At 32.2% G+C, this 17,851-nt stretch overlaps 1 protein-coding gene across 3 annotated transcripts in view; it reads left to right on the top strand.

Moving 5' to 3' along the window:
* Positions 1 to 600: 600 nt before the first annotated feature.
* LOC134695289 (uncharacterized) overlaps positions 601 to 17,851 on the top strand; it is a 49,676-nt gene continuing 32,425 nt past the window's right edge. Inside the window, exons 1-2 of one of the 3 annotated variants that reach the window (XM_063556510.1) lie at positions 603 to 992; positions 6,996 to 7,181. The gene's annotated coding sequence lies outside the window, so the exon portion shown is untranslated. Of the gene's footprint in view, positions 1,029 to 6,995; positions 7,182 to 17,851 lie in introns of all 3 variants that reach the window. The other 2 variants (XM_063556509.1, XM_063556511.1) reach the window with 2 other exon arrangements.

Genomic DNA, 17,851 nt, shown 5'->3' with positions numbered 1-17,851 from the left:
CAGAAACTCGGAGAATTATTGGAAAATTTATCCTCATATAGGAAAGGTAGGTACGTTACCCACAAGTCACTACACCGAGTACGTGACAAATACACACACGTATAAATTTATTATGAAAGCCGGAACTATAGTACTGTATATCCTACTTGAGCCAAGTTCCCTTAAATGATATATAGATATAGTAATGCCCAGTGACACCCCCCTTTTTTTACCTAGTTATATTATTAAACACTACTATACATGCTTGTTGTATTCTTCTACTTGTCTCAATAAATATTTTTTTTATAACATTGTGTCTTAATCATATTGAATCACTTGTAATCATTTGTATGTAATTAATGTTGATTGTTCTGCTCCTTGTGGGCGCTTTGATTAGCAATAAAATATATTTGAATTTGAATTTGTTTCAACCTGTTCCTCAGTTATCAAAAAAAAATTAACAGCATGTTTTGCTAAATTGCTTCCAACTGTCCATTCTAATAGAAGAAAATCAATTTCTTTGGAACTTTTCTTATGAAATGGTAAACAATTGCTCTTTCGGGTAGGCTACGCTTTTTTGGAAAACCAATGACAGTTGGGTCAAACCTTTTAGCCGTCCATGTTTCTTGATATTTTGTGGCAGTAATATGTGCAAATCATTTTTTTATTTTGAAGGCGCCGGCTAAATAGAAAATTTGCTATTTTGCCGGTGCCGGTAAAATAGCCACTGCCTTTTTTTTTTTTAAAGTGGAGAGAGTTGGTAAAAATAGTGGGCCGATTTGGTGTGGGGCGATTTGTCCTACTTCCCAAAGAAGAATCCGGAGAGTTCCGAACTTATATTGTTTCTATCTAGACTGGTTCTCTGTCCTTTATCTGGTCTGTGATACCCGTATGTTGCAAGGAAGAGGACCAGCCTATGTTTCTATCCTCCATTAATGATTAGGCTTATTTCCAAGTTACCAAAACGAAAGTACAAAAAAATCAAAAATTGGCATAAACATGTTACCAGAGAAGTTGGTTTATTCAAGAATGTGACTTTTTTGTGTATAGTAAGACTATATACATGTATACAATTTTAAAAATTTCAAAACATGACATTCTCAAATATTTATCTCATCCTCAAACAGGGCCGTAACTAGGGTTCGAATTCAGGGGAGGCAGGGGTATATGGGCCGCCGATTGAGTCCCCTTAGAGATTTTTTTTACTCCGTAAAATGGCTAAAAATAACCCATATTCCTTCGATTACCTTACTTTTAGAAACATCAGTATTGCTTTAACCTGGAAGCAATTTTTATGCTCCGTTTTGATTGCCGTACTTTGACCTATGATTATTAACATTAAATACTTTGTGACCGCCGATTTTTTCTCTCTCAGTAAAATGTCTAAAAAGAACCCGTTTCCTCAGTCTTACGTTAAGAAACACATCAGTATTGCTGGATCCTGGAATCAATTTTTATGCAAACAATTATTATCTGTATGTAAAGACTAGTAATTTTGTTAGAAATCAAACTGGTAAGCTTTAAAAAAAACCATATAAAGCAAGATCCTAGAACAGTCAGGGGACTTACTTAAACAAGTGATTTTCTAAATCACTGATTCAAGTAACATTATTTCCATAAAGGTTGGAAGTTAGAGTTGTCTTTCTTTAATAATCACCTATTTAAGTAGTACAAATTAATCACTAGAAGAAGTGATTTAATATTAGTGTAGCTTTAAATATAGAATACTAATGATCCAGGGACTAATTATGTTTCTAAACTTATCAGAACCAACATCTGTGTTGGCTAGGATGACCAGGTCATTTCAGGTGATGACCTTGTACTGAATCTAGGATAATGACATAAAAATCACTTGTTTAAGTATCAGACCTCAATTTCCTTCCCAAAAATCACTTCTTTAAGTATCATTCTTTTAATAACCCCCACTAATTTCAACATCCCTGAACAGTGAAATTTTTATGGCGAACAGTAGAATTTTATTACATAATCTGAAAGATGAAACCTTGAACTTCACAGGAAAAATACTCCCACTGCTGTGAAAAATCTTTGAAGAAAGTATCAGTTCATTATGTAAAGCCATTATTATAGCATTTTTTCAACTAAAATAGAATTTTCAGGTAAATGATAGCATCAAAGGCATAAACCTTGCTACTTAAAAGAAGCAAAAAGTTCATATTTTTTAATTTTACTAATTAAAAGATGTTATTTAAACCTATGTGTTTAAAATTTAGAAAAAACTACAAAATCCCAATTTGTGACAAAACCTCGAATTTGCTACTCAAATAAGTGATTTAAAAATCACTTATTTCAGTAAGTCCCCTGACCATGCTGACTGTAGAACGCAAGATATTTTTTTTTTATCAAGGACCTTGAATTTCAATATCGTTGTAAGCTGAACAGACCTGTATATATAACTACAACCAGGAACTTTCTATTCTAAGTATATATTTAGTATAGAAAGTCCCTGCTACAACAAATGGGAGTGTTTACCTACTAAGGCATTGACCATAATGTTCTCGTACGATCCGAAGACATTAACAGAACGATCCGACAGCTGATTCAGCCGGTAACGAATTTCAGATATCATAAAAGTTTCACAATACGCAGGGAACTTCCTCAGCTTAGTTGACCCCCTAAATGAATGTGAATAGTTAAGTTTGTTTCAAAATTGTCTAAAGCAAAGCTTCATATGTTCTCGTAGCAAATGTTTAGTTTATTTGCAAAGTCTCAAGAGTTCCATACAGCCTACTATAGATTAAAATATTTTTACAAATACATACATGTGATGGACTGTGAAACTCAGATCAGGAGATTTGGAAATTTTGGTCAGGAGATTAGGACTCAGATCAGGAGGTTTTTTATCGACATAAATTTTGTCGTAAATGTAACCATATAAAGTAGAAATTGTGTTTTTTCTACAAATTGTAATATGTTTAAAGAACCCTTATTGCCTTTCTATTTGAATAAAATAAAATATTAAGAAGAATCTGTTTCCTGTTTAGTTTTGTTTTGTTTTGTTTTTTGATAAATGATTGTTCTCTAATTTTTGTGCTATTTTCACATTTCCTGACCGGTGTGAGAAAAATATTTCTCCTCACTAGTGAAAAATCTGTTCTCGGCAAATGATTAGTCGAAATTTGATTATGACGTCAAAATGTTTTGTTTTCTTCTCAATTTTCCTATTGTGACGTCATGAAAAAAGGCGACCTTGCCTGATGACGTCGCATAAAAAGAGCACAATTTTCTGAAAATCTTTGAAAAAGAACGATAAAAAGCATTAGAGAAACAGATTCCGACACTATAACTCGTGTATTACGATATTTCTCCACTCTCGACAGTTAAATTTTATTATTTAAAGGGCTCGGCAAGCCTCGCGCTTTAAATAATAAAATTTAACTATCTTGAGTGGAGAAATATCGTAATACACTTGTTGCAGTGTAAGAATCTATATTTCACTGCTTGCAAATAAATCATTATATTTACATGTATCTATCTTATCTGTATAGATTTTTATTCATGTCTCCATCTCCTTATCATTGGTAAATGTATAGACAAATAAGAGAGAAATAGCTACATGTTTGTTTGCAACATCATAAATTAATTAAAAAAATAACAAACACTAACAGTAGTACTGCATGGCTTTTTTAAAAGCATTATGAAAGTCTTATTTGTAGAAAACTTAAAAAGACTTTAACATTGTAAAATGTTTTGCTATTCCTAGCTTACACAATAAAATCTTATAAATTGTAACATCTACAATTCTCAAACCCAAGGTTTTATAATCCCAATTAAACTAACTAGAAATTTATTAGTCTAAATGTACATATTGTATGTTCCAATCACATAATTGATAAACAGATTTACAATATAAACTTCAATTTAATCCTTGAAAGGAGGTCTAGATTGCTAAAATAATTTATAAATTTATATATTTTTATTTGTCCCAAAACATTTAAATTCATTTAATCAACATCCGTTTATGATTATTAGATTAAAATATTAATCATTAATAGTCTTTTTACAATTTACATTTTTAAAAGCAAAATAACTGAAAACAGGATAAAACAAAGGGAAGTAACAAAAATGTATTTCAATATTCCCAATACACATCGTTTTTATAACACAACGGCAGTTAGCCAGAGGTAAACATTGTTGATTACCAATATGTTTGACACCCCAGCTGTCAAGTGAAGCCAATTAATTATACATCTTCTTTGATGTACAGGTAAAATTTAACACAGGTGTCAATTACACCCGTACAGTAGTTAGAAATGATCAAATATGGCGGCTAAAAATTTTCATTCATGAAAAATTTCATACACAGGAGTTTTTTCTCCTGAACGGGAGGACGGGAGGAGACCCCTGAAAACGGCAGTTTTGTACTCCCGTCGGGAGGTTCACATGTATGCAAATAACAAACATATGTTATTACAGATTTAGAAAATTTAAGGAATCAAGAGGAGACAACTCATGAAAGTATCTGTAATAACACACCAAGCTTGTAACACTGCAAGTTATTTTCTGTAATAGCCCTATAGAGTTATATTACGGATTACAAATGTTTCGAGGTTTGTGATTGGATAACAAGACAGAGATGTCAGTATATATTCAGGAAACTGCCGGGGTATATACGACGTTTTAATCACCAAAACATCATCATAACACCGGTTACTATGTGACATAGTCAAAAGCTATCAGACTGTCAGAGGCTCACAGAGGGAAAATAATGACGTGCTTCAGTCAATAATACATTTTTGATTCAAAATCACGCAATTTACACTTTTAATACTTAAATTCAATGTTAAACAGTCAGGGGTGGTACTTAAACAAGTAATTTCAAAATCACTTCTTTGAGTGATTTTGGCTGTGACATATTTACAATTTTTGCACATACTTTTCAAAATCACTGAAACAAGTAATTTGAGAAGTTAAAATTTAATCACTTCAATAAGTGTTTATAACATTTTTTGGATATTTTTCCCCCAAGCTTGATTTTTTTACTGGTAAAAAGACCAGAATTCCATTGAAAAAACAACTATGAACATGCATGAACTACAATCACACGTCAGTCACATGTCCAATGTCCTTGACCTCATTTTCATGGTTCAGTGACAACTTGAAAAAAAGTTCAGATTTTTTGTAATGTTGAATTCTCTCTTATTATAAGTAATAAGATAATTATATTTGGTATGTGCGTACCTTGCAAGGTCCTCATGATTGTCAGACAGTTTTCACTTGACCTCAACCTCATTTCATGGATCAGTAAACAAGGTTAAGTTTTGGTGGTCAAGTCCATATCTCAGATACTATAAGCAATAGGGCTGGTATATTCGGTGTATGGAAGGACTGTAAGGTGTACATGTCCAACTGGCAGGTGTCATCTGACCTTGACCTCATTTTCATGGTTCAGTGTTTATAGTTAAGTTTTTGTGTTTTGGTCTGTTTTTCTCATACTTTATGCAATAGGTCTACTATATTTGTTGTATGGAATGATTGTAAGGTGTACAATGTACATGTCTAGCAGGCCAAGGTCATCTGACCTTGACCTCATTTTCATGGTTCAGTGGTCAAAGTTAAGTTTTTTAGTTTTGGTCTCTTTATCTAATACTATTTATAAGCCATAGGTCAAATATATTTGGTGTATAGAAATATTTTATGATCTATATGTCAGTGGCGCAGGTTTTATTTGACCTTGACCTCCTTTTCACGGTTCATTGATCAGTGTTAAGTATTTGTGTTTTGGTCTATTTTTCTTAAACTATAAGTAATAGGTCAACTATAATTGTTGTATGGAAACATTGTTAGCTGTATATGTCTGCCTGGCATGGTTCATCTGACCTTGACCTCATTATCATGGTTCATTGGTCTTTATTTAGTTATCTTGGTCAATGTTTAGTTTATGTGACAGTTGTAATAAAGCTTTATACTTAGGACTATCAACATAATATCAATGATTAATAAAGAAGGCGAGACATTTCAGCGTGTGCACTCTTGTTCATTATATATGTGCTGCAACAAATACCTGCACTGGAAAATAACATTAAGTCAGGGGTAATCCGTAATATATGTGTAATTCAGGTCTCAGAAAGGATATATATACTGTGACATTTCCGGCTTAGGACTTATATCCCCTTCACCTTCGACTCAGGGGATAAAAACTCTTAAGCCTGGAATGTCACAGTATATACCCTGTCTGAGACCTGAATAACATATAATATCATTCTTCTTTCCAATAAATAACTAAAACTTTACATTTTAACAATTTTGTACACTGCTATATTTTGTGGCCAAAAAGGGGTCTTACTGGACCTTCTCCTTTAATTCTCTTTTATTTGACTAGACACATGACAAATACAAACATGAAAATCAAATCATATCAAATATCTTGACATGTGTGTTGGCGTATACCATGTATACCGAGAAAATTGTATCGTTCAATTTGCCAGGTAAGGAAAAAGTAAATTTACAAAAATACTGAAAGTCCCTATTTATCAAATGGCAAAATTAAAAGCTCATGCATATTGAATATAAGTTACATCATTTTAGGTATTTATGGTATTGCTGTAAAATTGTAAATATAAAAAAGAAGATGTGGTATGATTGCCAATGAGACAACTATCCACAAAAGACCAAAATGACACAGAAATTAGCCACTATAGGTCACCGTACGGATTTCAACAATGAGCAAAGCCCATACCGCATAGTCAGCTATAAAAGGCTCTGATAAGACAATGTAAAACAATTCAAACGAGAAAACTAACGGCCTTATTTATGTAAAAAAAATTAAAAAAATGAACGAAAAACAAATACGTAAAAAAAGAGTTTTTCCACTTGGTTTATGGGTAGATTTTTTTTAGTAAATCAATTGTTGGTTACAACACGTACATTGGTTAGGTACAAACCTCAACACACATTTTTAACATGGTTTATTTCATTTGCGATAAATTAGATATATTTTGATGACGACTATTTTGGAATGACTTATATATATATTGTTTTTACTTATATTTTTACAGTATTAAGATTGACTGTTTAAATAAGGAGAAGTGAAGAGTTGACTGTTTATATTACAAGAAGTGAAGAGTAGATTTCATATGAAAGAATGACTGAACCTACAGTAGAGAGACCACTGAAATGGTCTATATCTCCTGATTTACAGACACAAGTAGAAGACATATAGAAAAAAATACCAAGAACTACAGGTATACAAAACATATTTAATGTTATCTAATAAATTAATCATGGTAAAATGCACAAGTTAATGTAGGTCAGAATAAGAATAAAAAAATGACTGAACCGACGGAACACAGGCCATTTTATTCTGATTTATTATCATGTTTACCATGTTTCTGAAATAGCTCTGATTAAGATTCTAACCAAAATGTCAGATGTATTGTTATTATAAGTTAAATGGTTTGCTACTGACCCCCTACTGATCCAAATTAAAAGAAAAAGGAAAGTAAAATTCATAGGTGTGAGGCCAGAGCACAAATTACCTATTGATTTTATTTACCCTCTATGGTCCGTAGGGGGTCATTAATAAACTGTATAACGAATTTATCGCACGCTTGACCTTTTCTGCTGCTTTTTGTGGGAAAATAAACAATGAAACACAATAACATTAAAGTCCTAAGAAACCTCAAATTAAAAATATAATGCATATGTTTTTTATAACTCAATGGATAGTTTTCATTATAAAACTTATGTACATATACTTTTTTCTGAAGAAAATTCTTTAATTTGATCATATTAAGAAAAAATTTACTTTATTTTAATTGATTCCTTCCAGGAAACAATTCCCCGATATATTTTCCGTATGCAATTAGTGACCTCCGTGTTACCCATCTCGTAAAAATCCTGTGATTGCAATACGCATGGATGTCCTTAAAATAAACTATTATCTGATTGTACATGTTAAACATGTGCTCAATATCCATGCGTTTTTTTATACGACCCCAAAAATTTTTGGGATCATATAATGATATGATGTCGTCGTCTGCAGCTTCGTCCTCCGAAGACACATTGGTTTCCGGTTAATAACTTGAGTTTAAGTAAATAGATCTTCATGATATTTTTTTCAGAAGGTTCAATACCACAAAAGGAAGGTTGGGATTGATTTTGCGGATGATGGTCCCAACCCATTAGGAATTAGGGACTCGAAAGGAGCCCAAAACAAGCATTTTTCTAGTTTCAGGACAATAACTTTTGTAGAAGTATTTCAATTGCTCTGAAATCATACCGCAATTTTTAAAACCACAAGTAGAAGGTTTGGATTCATATTAGGGGTTATGGGGCCAAAGTTTAGGAATTAAGGGCCAAAAATGGGTCAAAACAAGCATTTTTCTAGTTTCAGACAATAACTTAATATGTGTAATTGTATGGATCTCTCTGAAATTGTACCACAATGTACCATATAACAAAGGGGAGGCTGGGATTAAGTTTTGGGTTAGTTGCCCAAAATATGTAGGAATTAGGAGCCAAACAAAAAGGCCAAAAAGAAGGGTTTCAAAAAGTTTTTTTTGGGGGGGGGGATTTTTCGTTTACCATTTTTTGAAGAGCTTCCTTTTTTTTCAAAATTTTTCAAATTTCGAATTTTGAAAAGTTTCAAGAAGAATTCTTTAATAGCACAGTATTGTGCAATAGATTTGTTGATCTTTGACCACATTAATTTTGTGACAAAAACCTATATTATGTCAAAAATTTGATCACAATCCAAATTCAGACAGAATCAAGCTTGAATATTGTGACCAAATTTGCCGCAACTGTTCAGGGTTCAACCACTGGGGTCGTATAAAATTGCGCCATGCGGAGCACCTGGTTTATTGCTGACAAAATCTTGCACAGAAGACTAAGTTTATCTTGTTGGTATGCATGGTATGCATTGGCTCAAAAATTATTTTTCACCGGTCACTCGTTTATTTTGACTTTAATACATGACGTCACCATTAACAGTAGACATGACGTCATAAACCCAAATTGAAATTTACTAACCCCTAAGCATCCATAGGGGGTCACCACATGACAGCTTTAAACCAATCAAAACCTGATGATTGAACCATGGTGCTTTTAATAATATAGTCATTGGCCTTTGTACGCTACATGTACCTGCAACTGATTTTATAATAAACTGTCATGTGATCAGGAATGAAAAATCCCCCCCCCCCCCAAAAAAAAAAAAAAGAATATCAAATGGTCGTCCCCTTATATATTATATGAGTTATCTTATATTTAATAAGATATGTCATAAAGTTAAAAAAACTTTATAAAATATCTTATATACTTTATACTTAGATATCTTAAAATTGAGAATGTGTCAAAGAGACAACAACCCGACCATACAACAGACAACAACAGAAAGTCACCAAAATGTCTTCTTATATCTTATATACTTTATAAGATATCTTCTAAAGTTTGTAAGATATCTCATAAAGTATATGAAATATCTTATAAATATTTTTGTATAAGATATCTTATATATATAGTTTATTGGATATATATCATATTAAGAAAATTATATAAGATATCTTATAAATTATATGGAATATCTTATAATTTATATATGATATCTCTAATAATATCTTATATAACATATAAGATATCTTAAATAATCTTATTCATAAGATATCTTAAATAATCTTATTCATAAGATATCTTAAATAATCTTATTCATAAGATATCTTAAATAATCTTATTCATAAGCTTAAGATAGCTTACATAGTTTATAAGATATCTTATAAATAAACTTTACTTAAGATTATATCTTATATAGTTTATAAGATATCTTATATAATCTACAAGATATCTGATAAAGAAAATTGTATGCGATATATCTTATAAACTGTATAAGATGTCTCATAAATTATATAGGATATCCCATGAACTATAGATGATATGTTATAAACTTTATAAGATATCTTACAAACTATATAAGATATAACTTATGTACTATAATATAAGATATCTTATAAAGTTTATGATGTATCTTAAAGACAGTTAGATTAAATATCAAAACAGCTTGCCATATCAACCACTGAAAAATATCATCCATTGGGTATTTTTTTCAACAGATCATCTTAATAAACTTACCTTGATTCAAATGGATTTCAAATTGTCCCCCCCCCCTTTTGTCCTGGGTTAGGACCCCCCTTTTTAAAATGGCTGGATCTGGCCCTGGGTCTCATTTCATGAATGTCTATCATTATTTTCAAAAACGCTCAAACTTTTGTCTTTTGAGGAAATAGAGCAAAATATAAAATAATTTCTTTTACAAAACAAGTTTTAATCAAATTACTTAACCGGCTCTGCTGGGCGATCTACTTTTACGAGATCGCGGCCCAATAAAAATTATACATCAATTATATCAAAATTTGAATTTGCTCTTTGCAGAGGTCTGCTTTGACAAAAAGCATGTTTTGATCAACCTGCTGAGTGATCTACTTTTATGACTGTCGTGATCAAATACTGCCATAACATTTTAATCAATTGAATCCAGCTGCTAACATTGTTTACCTCATGTTGACATGTTAAATCGTTGTTAATAAAATGCAATCATAGTCAGCATTCTTATCCAGATTTTACTACGTTTTGACAACAAACTATGAAAAATTATAGTTGCCGTAATCGGTGAGGGAAACTTTTCGGGTAATACCGATTTTTATTTTATTTTCCTGAATTGGGAATTTATATTCACAAACATTTTTTTGGGGCCGCTGGCAGATTTAAGGGCCGCTAAGCGACCCTTAACTATATAGTGCAATCATCCCTGGTATTAGTTAGAAAAATAGAAATTAAACGTATAATTCACCTCATAAACTTACAAAACCTTTGAATAGACTTATTAAGAAGGGATATAATTACGATACTGTTGTCAAGTCATTAAAGATTGCATATTTTGGAGTTAATATTGAGTCACTGATAAGGTCTTTGCGTCGGAACTAAACACATTTATTCTAAAAACAGTTGTTGGCATGACACGGGTTATGTTCTTCTCATATATGTTATGATGGTATGATACTAAACCCCTTACGGGAAGGATTGTGCCTGATGTTCAAATGATGAAATCATAATCTTTCAGTCAGTTTAATTGAAGTCTGGAGCTGGCATGTCAGTTAACTGCTAGTAGTCTGTTGTTATTTATGTATAATTGTCATTTTGTTTATTTTCTTTGGTTACATCTTCTGACATCAGACTCGGACTTCTCTTGAACTGAATTTTAATGTGCGTATTGTTATGCTTTTACTTTTCTATACTGGTTAGAGGTATAGGGGGAGGGTTGAGATCTCACAAACATGTTTAACCCCGCCGCATTTTTGCGCTTGTCCCAAGTCAGGAGCCTCTGGCCTTTGTTAGTCTTGTATTATTTAAATTTTAGTTTCTTGTGTACAATTTGGAAATTAGTATGGCGTTCATTATCACTGAACTAGTATATATTTGTTTAGGGGCCAGCTGAAGGACGCCTCCTTGTGCGGGAATTTCTCGCTACATTGAAGACCTGTTGGTGACCTTCTGCTGTTGTGTTTTTTTTATTTTGGTCGGGTTGTTGTCTCTTTGACACATTCCCCATTTCCATTCTCAATTTTACAATTTAAAAGAATAAAATTATACAGTATTACTGAATTTGAATCAATATATATGTTAAAAAAACTTGAGAGTGAAAGTTATTTTGTAATAAAATCGAAACAGAAACATAATTTCTTACTCTCCTGAGCATTTTTCATGCAATAACTTTCTCTTATAATAAAAAAGATACAGCAGTCTGAAAAGAAATATACTGTTCTAATACACCTTATCGCTATTTGTCCGCCATTACTGGATATCACACAGGTTCGGTAAAAATTTGACGTCATAAAACAAAATATCTGACGCCACAATTGATTGATAATTGTTGTATGCGTCAAAAGTTGAAGCGGCAGGGTCAGCCGGGATGAGGGATAAGGTGTATGAATGAACACACAAAAAAATGCAGCAGCAGCAGCCATTTTGCTATATTTAGCTCACCTGGCTCGAAGGGTCATCTTTTATAAAAATCTTCTCCTCTGAAACTTCTGGGCCAAATTAAACCAAACTTGGCCACAACATCACTAGGGTATATAGTTTGAAAATTGTGTCTGGTGACCCGGCTAACCAACCAAGATGGCCGCTATGGCTAAAAATAGAACATGGGGGTAAAATGCAGTTTTTGGCTTATCACTCAAAAACCAAAGCATTTAGAGCAAATCTGTCAGAGTAAAATTGTTTATCAGGTCAAGATCTATCTGTCCTCAAATTGGACAACCCGTTGATAGGTTGCTGCCCCTAAATTTGTAATTTTAAGGAAATTTTACTGTTTTTGTTTATTATCTTGAATATAATTATAGATAGAGATAAACTTTAAACAGCAATAATGTACAGCAAAGTAAGATTTACAAATAAGTCAACATGACTGAAATGTTCAATTGACCTAAGGAGTTATTGTCCTTTATAGTCAATTTTTAACTATTTTTATAAAATTTGTAAATTTTTACTAACATTTTCCACTGAAACTACTGGACAAAGTTCATTTTAGATAGAGATAACTGTAAGCAGCAAGAATGTTCGGTAAAGTAAGACGTACAAACACATCACCATCACCAAAACACAATTTTGTCATGAATCCATCTGCTTCCTTTGTTTAATATTCACATAGACCAAGGTGAGCGACACAGGCTCTTTAGAGCCTCTAGTTGGTTATTATCTTGAATATTATCATAGAAAGAGATAAACTGTAAACAGCAAAAATATTCAGTAAAGTAAGATCTACAAATAAGTCAACAGGACCAAAATGGTATGTTGACCCCTTTAGGAGTTATTGCCCTTTATAGTCAATTTTTAACCATTTTTCGTAAATCTTAGTCATCTTTTATAAAAATCTTCTCCTCTGAAACTACTGGGCCAAATTAAACCAAACTTGGCCACAACATCACTAGGGTATATAGTTTGAAAATTGTGTCTGGTGACCCGGCTAACCAACCAAGATGGCCGCTATGGCTAAAAATAGAACATGGGGGTAAAATGCAGTTTTTGGCTTATCACTCAAAAACCAAAGCATTTAGAGCAAATCTGACAGAGTAAAATTGTTTATCAGGTCAAGATCTATCTGTCCTCAAATTGGACAACCCGTTGATAGGTTGCTGCCCCTGAATTGGTAATTTTAAGGAAATTTTGCTGTTTTTGGTTATTATCTTGAATATTATTATAGATAGAGATAAACTGTAACAGCAAAAATGTAAGATCTACAAATAAGTCAACATAACCAAAATGGTCTGTTGATCCCTTTAGGAGTTATTGCCCTTTATAGTCAATTTTTAACCATTTTTCGTAAATCTTAGTTATCTTTTACAAAAATCTTCTCCTCTAAAACTACTGGGCCAAATTAAACCAAACTTGGCCACAATCATCATTGGGGTATCTAGTTTAAAAGTTGTGTCCGGTGACCAGGCCAACCAACCAAGGTGGCTGCCATGACTAAAAATAGAACATAGGGGTGAAATGTAGATTTTGGCTTATAACTCTGAAACCGCAGCCTTTAGAGCAAATCTGACATGGGGTAAATTTGTTCACCAGGTCAAGAACTATCTGCCCTGACATTTTCAGATGAATTTGACAACTCGTTGGGTTGCTCTCCCTGAATTGGTAATTTTAAGGAAATTTTGCTGTTTTTGGTTATTATCTTGAATATTATTATAGATACAGATAAACTGTAAACATCAATAATGTTAAGCAAAGTAAGATTTACAAATAAGTCAACATGACGGAAATGGTCAATTGACCCCTAAGGAGTTATTGTCCTTTATAGTCAATTTTGAACAATTTTCATAAAATTTGTAAATTTTAACTAACATTTTCCACTGAAACTACTGGGCCAAGTTCATTGTAGATAGAGATAATTGTAAGCAGCAAGAATGTTCAGTAAAGTAAGATGTACAAACACATCACCATCACCAAAACACAATTTTGTCATGAATCCATCTGCTTCCTTTGTTTAATATTCACATAGACCAAGGTGAGCGACACAGGCTCTATAGATTAGACCGTTGGTTTTCCAGTTTGAATGGTTTTACACTAGTAAGTTTGGGGCTCTTTCTAGCTAGCTGTTCGGTGTGAGCCAAGGTCCGTGTTGAAGGGCGTACATTGACCTTTAATGGTTTACTTTTATAAATTGTTATTTGGATGGAGAGTTGTCTCATTGGCACTCACACCACATCTTCCTATATCTATTATTTCTAGTTTATCTTGCACAATGATTATCACTTACAAGCTTTATAACGCTTGGATACAGGCAATGCCCTCTATCTAGTAAGTGACGTCTAAAAGGCCTGCATTGTTGAGGGTTGCATACCTTGTTTAAATGTTGGAATTTTAAAATAATGAACAAAATAATTTATTTGTGCATCAGGTTATGATTTAATTACATGTAGCAATGTAAAATTTAACAAAACAAGGTTATATGAACCCTGCCAGACAGACATGTACAATTTACTCTGAAGCGTCCTACTTATATTGCTGTCCTGAACAAATAAAATGTCTTTGGTTATTGTGCCCTGATTCCAAATGACGTGCCATCATTGCATTCTTAATGAAAAAGGCGAAAAATGGCGGTGCTCGTTTCATTGCCATGAAGGATGCGATACGGCAGACTTTGGAGAGCAAATGGAAAACGCTAACACGAAAACAAACTGAAAGTGACATTCAAATTCTAAAGGAGTGGTTACAAAGTACTGGAGAACTCCGTCATCCAGAGGATATCTCAATATAGGAAATGAATATGTATCTGGCAAGATTCTTCATTGCTGAACTTTCCAAAGATGGCCACAAGTAATAATACACAATCAACTGTTATCGATTTAGCCCCAGTTATGCCAAATTCTAGCGTTTGTGTATTTCCTTATTCTAAAATACGTGGCAATGTTACAATAAATGTTTTTGTAGTAAATGACAAAAATTAAATTTGTAAATGTGATAAAAATTTGGTGATATTGGCCTTGGTACCATCCCTCCATCCAAATCATCCTTTGTCCAAGTGGCAGGTGTCATCTGACCTTCATCTCATTTTCTTTGTTCATTCGACAATATCACATTCTTGTCAGGTAGTCTATTTCTAAGATATTGTAAGCAATTTATATTTTGTGTATAGAACAATGGTAGGGTGTAAATGTCTGTCTTGTAGAGTGCTAATGACATTGTCCACATTTTGCGGTTCATTGGTCAATAAGTTTTTCATAATTTTGTCAGTTTATCACATACTGAACATATAAGATATGTAAAATTGTGTGAATAAAATTTTTGCAAAGTATAGGTATCTATCTAACAGGGTTCATATAACCTTGACCTCGTTTTTATGGTTCATCGGTGAAGGTTAAGTTTGAGATTTGATATGTTCCATAGGAACCAATAACATATTTGGTGACTGAAATGATAGCATTGTGTCCAGTTTAGTTAAATTTTACATTGCTTTATGCAGTTAAGGGGGCTTGCGGGTCTAAATTTTTTTTTTTATTTAATATAGGATTTCTCTATATTTTTCTATAAATTAACTTTACCTTATACCTAATGGAAAAATGAAATAAAAAAATGGGGTCACCGTGCATTTACGCTCACAATCTGCCTTCGAAAAAAGCATACATTTTTGTTAATGTCCTTTTTTTCTGTTGAACTAATAGGAGAAATTTTGGTAATATCGAAATAAAAAAAGAACTAAATTACAGAAATTGGTTAAAATTTACAATTATTCAGTTTATGAACAGCCTATTCGAAAACAACAATAAAAAATATAGGTCACCGATGAGTTATAAAAGATATTTCATTTTTAGAGCCAAAAAATGGCATTTTTGCACCAAAGGGAGATAATTTGGAGCTTTTTCAATGATATCTTAATTCTAAAAGTCACCTGGGGCCAACTTGTATTGATTTTTTGGAAAAATTCTTGTACCATAAGATAAAGTAACAACTACTAAAGGTAATTAATAAAATTTGCAAAGAAAAATAAATGTTTGATTTTTTTCTGAAAATCTTAAACCCGTGAGCCTCCTTAAATCATAATTAGATGCAACAAAGCATTATTTTGTTCACTACAACCCTTAAACAACGTTTTGTTGCTATCTTGGATGGCATTTCATTACGCATTTATGTATACAAAAGAAAATGTGGTATAATTGCCACTGAGACAACTCTCCACAAAAGTATATGGTTGATTTTAAATTTATTGAACTTAATCATTTCCTCTTAAATTTTAAGAATCTAATTATGATTGTAATTTAAACAATAAATATAAAAAAAAAATCTTAGAGTTAATACACAAATGCAGTGTAAAACAATAAACGTGAGTTAAAAAAAAGATCGCATCTTTATGCTGATTCATATTATTCTAGAAAAAGCAAAAACACTGACACTGGTAAATTATTAAGTCAGGGAGTTGGTTATCATAATATATAGCTAAATATATTAATTAATTCTTTTAGAGATACAAACATTTGGTTAGTAAAGTTGGCGGTATTTCACATCCTCAATGTTATGGTTATAGTAATAATGTACTAATAGCGCGAAAAAAGCAATGTGATCCGTTTAAACTCAACCATGCAACCTTTAAATACTTATTAGTAAAGGTAATATCACACCATTGTTTGAATAAAATTTACATTGACGAAGCCTTTTGTTTTGTCTTCAGCATTTTTGTATTCTTTACAATACACATCCACGTTCATTTTTGTCGAGCCTTCGACTTTAGTCGAAAAAGCGAGACTAAGCGATCCTACATTCCATCGTCGTCGGCGGCGGTGTCCACAAATATTCACTCTGTGGTTAAAGTTTTTGAAATTTTAATAACTTTCTTAAACCATACTTGATTTGTACCAAACTTGTACAGAAGCTTGTTTATGATCATAAGATAGTATCCAGAAGTAAATTTTGTGAAAATGAAATTCCATTTTTTCCGTATTTTACTTATAAATGGACTTAGTTTTTCTGCGGGAAAAACATTACATTCACTCTGTGGTTAAAGTTTTTGAAATTTTAATATCTTTCTTAAACTATCCTGGATTTCTGCCAAACTTGGACAGAAGCTTGTTTATGATCATTAGATAGTATCCAGAAGTAAATTTTGTAAAAATGAAATTCTGTTTTTTTCGTATTTTACTTATAAATGGACTTAGTTTTTCTGCGGGAAAACATAACATTCACTCTGTGGTTAAAGTTTTTAAAATTTTAATAACTTTCTTAAACTATTCTTGGTTTGTACCAAACTTGGACAGAAGCTTGTTTATGATCATAAGATAGTATTCAGAAGTTAATTTTGTAAAACGATAAATCCATTTTTTCCGTATTCTACTTTAAATAGACTTAGATTTTCTGCCTGCAATATTAACTCTGTGGGTATACTATTTTTAATTTGTACCAAAGTTGGACAGAAGCTTGTTTCTGATCAAAAGCTAGTATCTAGAAAGAAATTTTGTTTATATTTTGTACCTGTGTATCTGTATTTTACTTATAAATGGACTTAGTTTTTCTTCCAGTTAACATTACATCCAGTCTGCAGTTAAAGTTTTTAAAATATTTATTAGATTCATAAACTATTCTGGGATTTTACCAAACTTGGACAGATTCTTCTTACAATCAAAAGATAGTATCAGGCAGAATATTTTTATTGATTTTTTCCCTCGATTTTGTTGAGCCTGGAATTTACAGCAAAAGTAGGCGAGACACTGGGTAACGCGGAACCCTTACAATTTTTTCTATATAACACAGATTACTCTATCTATATATAACATTGTACATATTCATTAAACTCTCCTACTGCATGTCAATACTATTTTGGCATTGCACAAGTAGTGTCTTCTTTGAGTGCCCATGATGTTAAAAC

Source organism: Mytilus trossulus, chromosome 13 (assembly GCF_036588685.1).
Source record: "Mytilus trossulus isolate FHL-02 chromosome 13, PNRI_Mtr1.1.1.hap1, whole genome shotgun sequence".
Classification (NCBI taxonomy): Eukaryota; Metazoa; Mollusca; class Bivalvia; order Mytilida; family Mytilidae; genus Mytilus; species Mytilus trossulus.
The sequence above is the reverse complement of the archived record's forward strand: the minus strand, read 5'-3'. Positions and strand labels throughout refer to the sequence as shown.